This window comes from Belonocnema kinseyi, chromosome 9 (genome assembly GCF_010883055.1).
Source record: "Belonocnema kinseyi isolate 2016_QV_RU_SX_M_011 chromosome 9, B_treatae_v1, whole genome shotgun sequence".
NCBI lineage: Eukaryota > Metazoa > Arthropoda > Insecta > Hymenoptera > Cynipidae > Belonocnema > Belonocnema kinseyi.
This window is the reverse complement of record NC_046665.1, coordinates 118,199,199-118,208,244: the sequence shown is the minus strand read 5'-3', so window position 1 is coordinate 118,208,244 and position 9,046 is coordinate 118,199,199. Positions and strand designations below refer to the sequence as shown.

Genomic DNA, 9,046 nt, shown 5'->3' with positions numbered 1-9,046 from the left:
AACTCAGAAGATGTGGACTGTAACTGCACCATATATCTAGTCGGGAGTGGTGCTGACTGAAAACAGATGATTTGGAGCGATTCGCGCGCCATCTGTTGGTCACTTTAAGGACTTATTGAACTACCCTCGTATTTCAATTTTTCTCGTGAATTTATTTAGAGGTTTTCTAGGGTGGCCTCTGGACCGGGAAACCGGGGATTTAACCACTTTTTAGAAGAGAAAAAATCCATCGAAATTTTAAATACCGCTTTTTAAATAATTAGTTCAGTTGTGATTTTTTTAATAATTATTATATCATTCAATTTAGAATGACTAATTCCAGGGTGGCCGCTGGACCGGGAATTTTATAAATTTTTAGCAAAAAATCCTTCTAACTTTGATTATAACCGTTTTTTCAATAATTAGTTTAATTTTTATCTTTTTCAATTATGATATCATTCAGTTTTTACAGAATTTTAAAATTTAGGTGCGTTTAAAATCGAGGGTTTTTGAGCAAAAGAACATTTTTAGTTGATCAACTGTGAATATAAATTAATGAATGATTTCTTAAATTAAATTGTACTTTAAGATTTAAGAAGTAAATAATAATTGACGATACAAGAAGATTCGGAATCAGTTAACAATTTTAGAATGTCAAGATTTTAACTTTAAAAAATTAACTGTTTCAATTGGAAAAAGTCTTAGCAGTTAAACAAAAAACGCCCGTTTGAAATTTTATAAACTATTTTTGATTGTAAAATAATTTCAAAATATCAGGGTGGCCGCTAGACCAGGAAACCGGGAATTTTACAAATTTGTAGAAGAAAAATCTGTCCACTTTCGATTTTAACAGTTTTTAAATAATTAGTGGAATTGTTATGTTTTTCAGTTATGATTTTATTTAGCTTACAATGCGTGATTCAAAATCTTTTTACTTTAAAAATTTTCCATTTAAAATTTGTATTTCTAAGCTTACATTTTTAATTTAAAGAATTTTTCAATGATTTCTTCAAGACTTGAACAAATAAAAAACAAAAGCCTTTGATATTGAAAATTTTGTATAAAAACATTTTTATTTAATAAATAAATAACTTTTTTTAATTAATCTATACTTTATGTAATAAAAAGTGAAGAAAACCGATTTGACAAAACGATTTTAAACCAGTTAAAAATTTAAAAATTTTCCGATTTTAATGTTAAAACTTAAACGGTTTCAATTTGAAAGTCTTAGGAATTAAACAAATGTGAACGTGTGACTGAAAGTTTATAAACTATTTTCAATTTAAAAATAACTTCATAATAGTATATTCTTAATTAAAGAATTTTATTAAATTAAAAATATTGTTTCAGTCTAAAATATTCAATTTTTAACCCATTCAATTTGAAATTTTTAATTTAAAAAAAGATTATTTATTGAATACTTGAATTTTTATGTAAGACAAGTAAATTTGCAATCGTTAAAATTTCGAAGAGCCTTTAAACTTTGAACGTTACAATTTTAATTGTTGTATTTGAAAAATGCTTAATTTGTAAGTGGGATTTTTTAATTTTGATGTCTAATTTACAAATGAACATTTGTAGAAAAAATTTGAGTATTTTAAAGAGATATTTAGGAGTTTTAAAAAGTTAAAAAATTATCATGGAAATTTTAAAAAGTTTTCTTAAAATCTTCTTCTTCGTCTGTCAAGTTTTACAATAAGTTTGAACCTTTTCAAAACTTCTACATATCTCTTAAAATTACTCAAATTTCGCCTACAAATAATAAATGTTCTATTGTTACTTATACATCCAAATTGTAAAGAAATGTTCTAAAATTTGCAGGATTTTCTGAAAATTGTAGAAAAAATTTAATTCATTTTGACAAATATTTAGCAGTTTTGAAAAAATGTCCAAAATAATTTTAAATTTAAAACCAATTTAAAACAACTTCTAGATTCCTCAAGATTTGGAAATAAAATTTTGAAGCTTTCCAAGGATTTTTAAACTATTTAAAAAGAAAATAATTGAATTTCTAATTTAAGAAGTGTTCAGTTAAAAAATGTTCAATTTTTCAATATTTGATGTTTCGAGCTTAAAACTCCTTAAAATTATATAATTTTGAAAATTTTAAATTTTATTGATTGATTTTATAACTTAGAACATTGAAAATTATAACGTGGATTTATATTTTTTTATATTGAAAAATGTAAGTACCTTCAATTTTGTACGCTTAAATTATTGAGCATATGAATAGAAAATTTTTTAATTAAAAAATTTTTAATTTCAATTTTAAAAGTTCAAAATTTAAGAGTTCCACTTTGAGTGCTTTGATTTAAAGCTCCGTTTTTATTACCTCAAGTGGAAATTTTTTAGCTTTAATGTTCCTTTTTTTAAATTTCATTGACTGTGAAAAATGTTTGCGAATCGGGAAATGACCGGAAATTTATTTCGTCGATTAAAACGACCACCCTGAATATATTCATATATAAAGGTTTTTATTTAAATAAAAATATTGTTGAGTCTAAAATTGGAAATTTTTTAATTGAGGAAAATAAAAAATGCCTAATATTTAGAAATATATTATTTTTAATGTACAATCAGTAATTACGAATCAATAGTTTAAAACTAAAAAAAAAATTAAACTTGGAGATTTTTGAAAATTAATTTAAAATTTGACATGATTTGAAATAATTTAAAGAAGATTTAGAACAAAAAATGTAGAAGCTTTTTAAGAAATTTAAAAGGTTTCAGAAGAAGAAAAACCATTTCCTAGGAAATTTGAAAATCATTTTTTATTTTAATAAACTAATTTTAAGAGAATGTTTTAAAAGATTTAAAAAGATTTACAAAATTGTTAAAAATAAATGTGGAAGATTTTAAGAAAATTTCTTTAATTTGGCAGAAAAAAAAATATTTTGAAAAAATGTAAAACAACATGTAGATGTTTCAATATTTTGAAATAAAGTTTTGAAGCATTTAAGGATTTTTATACTATTTTAAATTAGAATAATTCAACTTTTAATTTGAACAGGGAATTTTCAATTTTTTACAAATTCATTATTAGAACGAGAATTTATTCAGAATAATAACCGGGAATTTCAAATTTTAACAAATTCTGAGCTAGCACTGAAAATTTTCGAAAAGGAACTAAATTCTGAATAGGAACAGGAAATTTTTCCAAAAAACTTTAATTCTGAGTTGAAGCAGGGAATTTTCAAATTTTTAACAATTCTGAGTTAAAACTGGTATTTATCCAAAATAATTATAGTTTTTCTAGGAACAGGGAATTTAAAAAATTAAATAAATTCCGAGTTGGAACAGGGAATTTTTAAAAAGAATAAATTCTAATTATAAGTTGAAACAGGATATTTTTGAAAAAAAATTGAATTATGAATTGGAGCAGGGAATTTTAAAAAAAATTATAATTCTTACTTGAATTAAACCGAAAAGGATGAATTTCCAACAAAATAGTTAAATTTTCAGTTAAAAACTTTAATTTAAAAACGAACTTTTAACGAAAATAATGGATTTTCAACAAAAAAGTTATTTTTCAACCGATTAGTTGAATTTTCAACAATCTAATTCAATTTGCAGTTAAATAAATAAATTTTTAATAAAAAATTATCTAATGTTGACATTTTAATTTAGAATAAAAAACAGTTGGACTTAACCAACAAAAGCGAATTTTCTATAAAATACTTGAATCCTCAACTAATCCAAAATAATTTTCAACCAAACAGTTGCATTTTGAACTAAAAAATTAATTTTCTACCAAAAAAGACGGGAGTTTCAACACAGAAGATTAATTTTCTACTAAAAAAAAGAGAAGAATTTTCAGCGAAAATTATTATTCTCCAACAAAAAATTTAATTTTTAAGGAACAAAATAGAGTTTTAATTTAATTGAAAAAAAATTGGATTTAACCATCAAAACTCATTTTTAACCAAACAATTGTATTTTAAACAACAACAAAATTATTTTTAACCAAAAAAAGTTGAAATATCAACAAGAAACACCGATTTTCTACCAGTTAGTTTAACTTTCTAACAAATTGTTGAACTTCTTAGCCGAAAATAGAAATTTTCGAAAAAGCCGTGCAATTTTCAACAAAAAATTCTTTTTCAACCGAAACAGATTAATTTTTAACCAGACAGTTTCATTTTTAACCAAAAAACCAAGAAATATTTTTAAATTCTTAAGTCTTCCAAAATCTGCACTTAGTTTTAGATTTTCGGAAATCTTTTCATGTTTTAAATTATTTTTTAATCTTTCCAAAACTTCTAAATATCTTTTAAACGTACTCGATTTTTTTCTACAAATTTGTAATTTTGAAAATCTCTTTAAAGTTTCTTAGAAGTTATTTTTCAAAATTAAAAATCATAAAAAAAATTTTTTTTTTGTACTTTCCTGAAACCTTTAGAAATTCTAAAAAAGCTTCTAAATTTTTTTCGAAGTCTTCAAAAATCTACACTTTGTTTTTAAAAAATGTAGAATTTTTTAATCCTTCCAAAACTTCTTAAAGTTTGAAGTATCTTGTAAAATTATTCTATCTTTTCCTATTTTCTTTAAATTCTGCAATCTGAAAAATCTTCCAGATTTTATTTTGAAATTTTAGGAAATCATTTGAAATGTTTTGAAACCTTTTTCAATTTTCTTTTAAAATTCATTTTTCAACAAAATAAAACAAATAACATTTTTTCCGACGAATCTTAGAAATTTTCTATTTTTATCTTTCAGTTTTGTGTTGTTGTCCATAATTCTATTTTTCTTATCTCGTTAAAAGTGATAAGTTTAAAAGTTGATAAATTTTAGTGTTGTATCAAGGTGTTCAGAACACATTTATTTTCTCATATTAAAAAATCACTTTTAATTAAAATGATTTCTTTTTTCAATAATGTTTAGAAACATTTAGAAATAAATTTTAACATGCAATAAAAAAAACTTTTTAATAAAAACACCGTTTTTAAATAATTTCCTGAGTTGTGATTTTGATAAATTATCATATTATTTAGATTAGCATGCTTAATTCGAAAATCTTTCACTTTAAAAAATTTCCGTTTCAGATTTTTATTTTTTAAACAAATATTTTAATTTAAAGAATTTTAAAATGCAGTTTTAAAGCCTGAAAAATTAAAAATTAGAAGTTTTTAAAATCGAATGTTTTTTTTTATGAAAAAACAGGGTGGCCGCTGGACCGAGAAACCGGGAATTTTACGAATTTTTAGAAGATTTAAGTGCAGTTTTGAGGATTTAAACAATTAAAAATTAAAAGCATTTGAAGTTGAAAATTTTTGATAAGAAACAGTTTTATTTTATCCACTGTAAATATAAATAAATGCATTACTTTGGAAATGAATTTATTTGACCAAACAATTCTAGATCCGATCAAAATTGGACAATTTCCATAATATTTCTGTTTTAAGCCGACAATCTTGATAAGAATTGAAATGAATATATCATTTATTCCGATAATTTTATTTTTAAATAAAAATGTTCATGATTTATCAATAACATATTTTTAATTCAGAGTTTCAGTTATTCCTTTATATTATTTTTATATATTAAATTTAATAAATAAATTTATTTAAATATTATTTCTATTAATTTGTTTAGCTACTAAAAATGTAAACGTGCGTTTTACTATTTTCAACTTAAAAATAAATTCATAATAATATAGTCATAATTAAAGGTTTTTATTAAATTTAAAATATTGTGAGTCTAAATTATTTAATTTTTATCCCATTTAATTCCAAATTTCTTAATGTAGAAAAAGAATAAGTATTTTATATTTAACAATATTTCACTGTTTATTTAAGACGAGTAAATTAAAACCAAATATTTAAAAGAAAACAATTTGAAACTGAATTGTTTTACATAGAAAGCTTTGAATCTTGAGACTATTTGGTTGCAAACTTATTGGTTGAAAATTAATTTATTCCATTTCTGATGAAAATATATCATTTTATATGAAAATTTCACTTTTTGGGAGAAAATTCATCTATTTTTAATAAAAATTCATCTTTTTTGGAAGAAAATTATTCATGGTTAAATAACCATATTTTTGGTTGAAAATTTAACTATTCTACTTTTGGTTAAAAAAAATAGTTAAAAATATTTTTAAATGCAACTATTTCATTGAAAATTTGTTATTTTCGGTTGAAAATCAACTGTGTGAATAAATTTAATTATTTTAAAAAGATCATTAATTTTCTTGGTTAAAAACTCTTATTTTTTTAGAAAATCGAAGTCTTTTCTTGAAAATTCATTTTTTTACGCCATAGTTTATTTTTTAAACTGAAAATTTAATGTTTTCACTTTTGGTTAAAATTTTATTAAATTTTTTTAGTAAAAAATTCGACTATTTAGTTGCAAACTTATTGGTTGAAAATTTCTTTTTTTTTCCTGAAAATTCGTCTATTCCATTTTTGATGAAAAATGTATTATTTGATGTGAAAATGTCACTTTTTGGGCGAAAATTCATCCTTTTTGGTAGAAAATGAAGCAATTTTACAGTTTAGTATTTTAATTTTTCTATTTCAAAAGTGGTTAATTTATAATTATTTGTAGAAAAAATTTGAGTAATTTTAAGAGATATGTAGAAGTTTTGAAAAGATTCAAAATTAATTAAAAACTTGGAATTATTTCAAGTAATTTAAACGAAGTGGGTTAACATTTTTTTCAGAACTTCTAAATATATTTAAAAATTAATCGAAATTTTCCTACAATTTTGGAAACTCCTGCAAATTAAAAAAAAAATCCTTAAAATTTTCCACGTTCTTCTTAGATCATTGTTTAAATCTCTTAAAATCTTCTTAAACATTCTGTTAAAATAATTTTGCAAACTGAAAAATCATTTTTAATTTTCCTAAGAGTCTTCAGAAATTTTATATTTTTTTATAGTCTTTCACGATTCTTAAAAAAATTCTAAATTTGTTTTTTGAAATCTGCAAAAATCAAAATTTTATTTTTAATTCGACCTTAAGTATTTGAAATTTTTTCAAGTTCTAAATTTAATTTGAATCTTTTTTAAACTCCTAAATGTCTCTTAATATTACTCTAATATTTTTACAAATAATAATTGTTCTATTGCTATTAATAAATTCAAATTTAATTTTTCTTAATTTGCAGGATTTTCTAAAAGTTATAGAAAAAATTTAATTCATTTTTAAATATACTAAAAAGTTCTGACAAAAAATTCAAAAATGATTTTGAATTTGGAAAAATTTTAAACTACTTCTAGATTTTTCAAGAGTTTGAAATAAAATTGTAAAGCTTCTGAAGGATGCCTAGACTATTTAAAATATTAATAATTTAACTTCTTATTTAAGAACTGTTCAGTTTAAAAAAATTATTTTTTATTTTTTAATGTGTCTAGCTTAAAAATACTTGAAATAATATAATTTTCATAATTTTTGATGTTCATTGTTTGATTCTTTAATTTAGACTATTAAAAACGTTAACGTGGATTTATATTTTTGGAACTTAATCTGAATCTTTGAACTCTATAATTGATAAAAGTTCTAAATTTTGCAGTTTATTTGCATTTCATTTAACATTGTTTAATTGAAAAGTGTTAGTACTTTCCAGTTTATACGTGTAAGTTATTGAACATTTGAATACACAATTTTTAAATTGAAAACTTTTGAACTTCAATTTTAAAATTTGCAATTCAGGAGTTCCAATTTGAATGCTTTAATTTGTTCTTTATTGTTTTTTTTACTCTTTATGGAAAAATGTTTAGAATATAATTTAATTTTTTAAATATCATTGACCGTGAAAAATGTTTAAGAACCGGGAATTTTTTTCTTCGATTAAAACGGCCACCCTGTTATTTGCAATTTTTGATTTACAAAATTGATGAAGCAGAAAATTGGTTGGATTTGTTGTCTTTATTAATATATTTTGGACAACAATGTAGTGCGAGATCTCGAAACTATAACTTTTTAAGAAAAAGAAAATTAAAGTTAAATTTTGTTCTCTTTAACAAGCTGAAAGTTCTAGAAACTGTGCACAAAATAAGTCCTCAGTGAATTCAATTTGACAATTTTAATGAAGATATTGCAAAATTAGTGCATTATTCAGTTTTTTCTTAAATTGCCAATAATGTCCGAAATACTCAACATTTTTTAACGTTCTGGGGCTTATTCCATGTTGCAGCTAATTAATTTCTAAATAAAAAAGTGGACAAATTCCAGTTTTTTTTTTTATAGAACAGTATTTTTGTAAAGGATATGGAACGTAGTTATGAAGCTTCTTGAAATATATATTTATTTAATTTTTATTATGATTTGCCCACATTTTTTCAAGTCATAAAATGTTGCAATACTTTGAAAATATAGTTTGAAAGTGAGCCCAGGAACATTAAAAAATATTCGTTATTGCAAAGGGGGAGGGTCGGTAATGCCGGTTTTTGGCCTAATTTATTTTTGGACCAAAAAATCTGAAAAAATCATGGTAGTATCTTATAAGTATCCCGAGTCGATTGCACGCTAAACGGACTACCCTCCACCCCCCAGCCACCCCCACCCCCCTACAAATATAGGAAACACCACTACCCGCCAACTGTATTTTCGAGAGATTTGACACTCTTAAACATGTATTCTGAGGTTAGCTCGGGTTTACTATGGTTTTCGGGGTCGCTGATTACAAATCTGGCATCCGTTGACTTCTATCGCTTCAGGTTCAAGGTCATTTGAAGGTCAAATCGAGAAAAAACGGGAGAAAAATAGAAAAAAATATGTTATAGGTTTTCGGGGCCGCTGATTACAAATCTGGCATCCGTTGATCTCTATCGCGTTAAGTTCAAGACCATTTGAAGGTCATTTGAAAGTCAAATCGAGAAAAAACCTATAACATATTTTTTTTTATTTTTTCAGCGTTTTTTATCGATTTGACTTTCAAATGACTTGAACCTGACGCGATAAAGGTCAGCGGACACCAGGTTCATAATCAGCGACCCCAAAAACCTATAATATATATTTTTTTTATTTTTTTACCGTTTTTTCTCGATTTGACCTTCAAATGACCTTCAAATGACCTTGAACCTGAAGTGATAGAGTTCAACGGATGCCAGATTCGTAATTAGCGA

General features: G+C 23.6%; 1 protein-coding gene across 1 annotated transcript in view; it reads right to left on the bottom strand.

Annotated features, from left to right (window-relative positions):
* Positions 1–9,046, bottom strand: part of LOC117180714 (cactin-like) — a 24,792-nt gene that overhangs the window by 10,342 nt on the left and 5,404 nt on the right. The gene's annotated exons all lie outside the window — the stretch shown is intronic.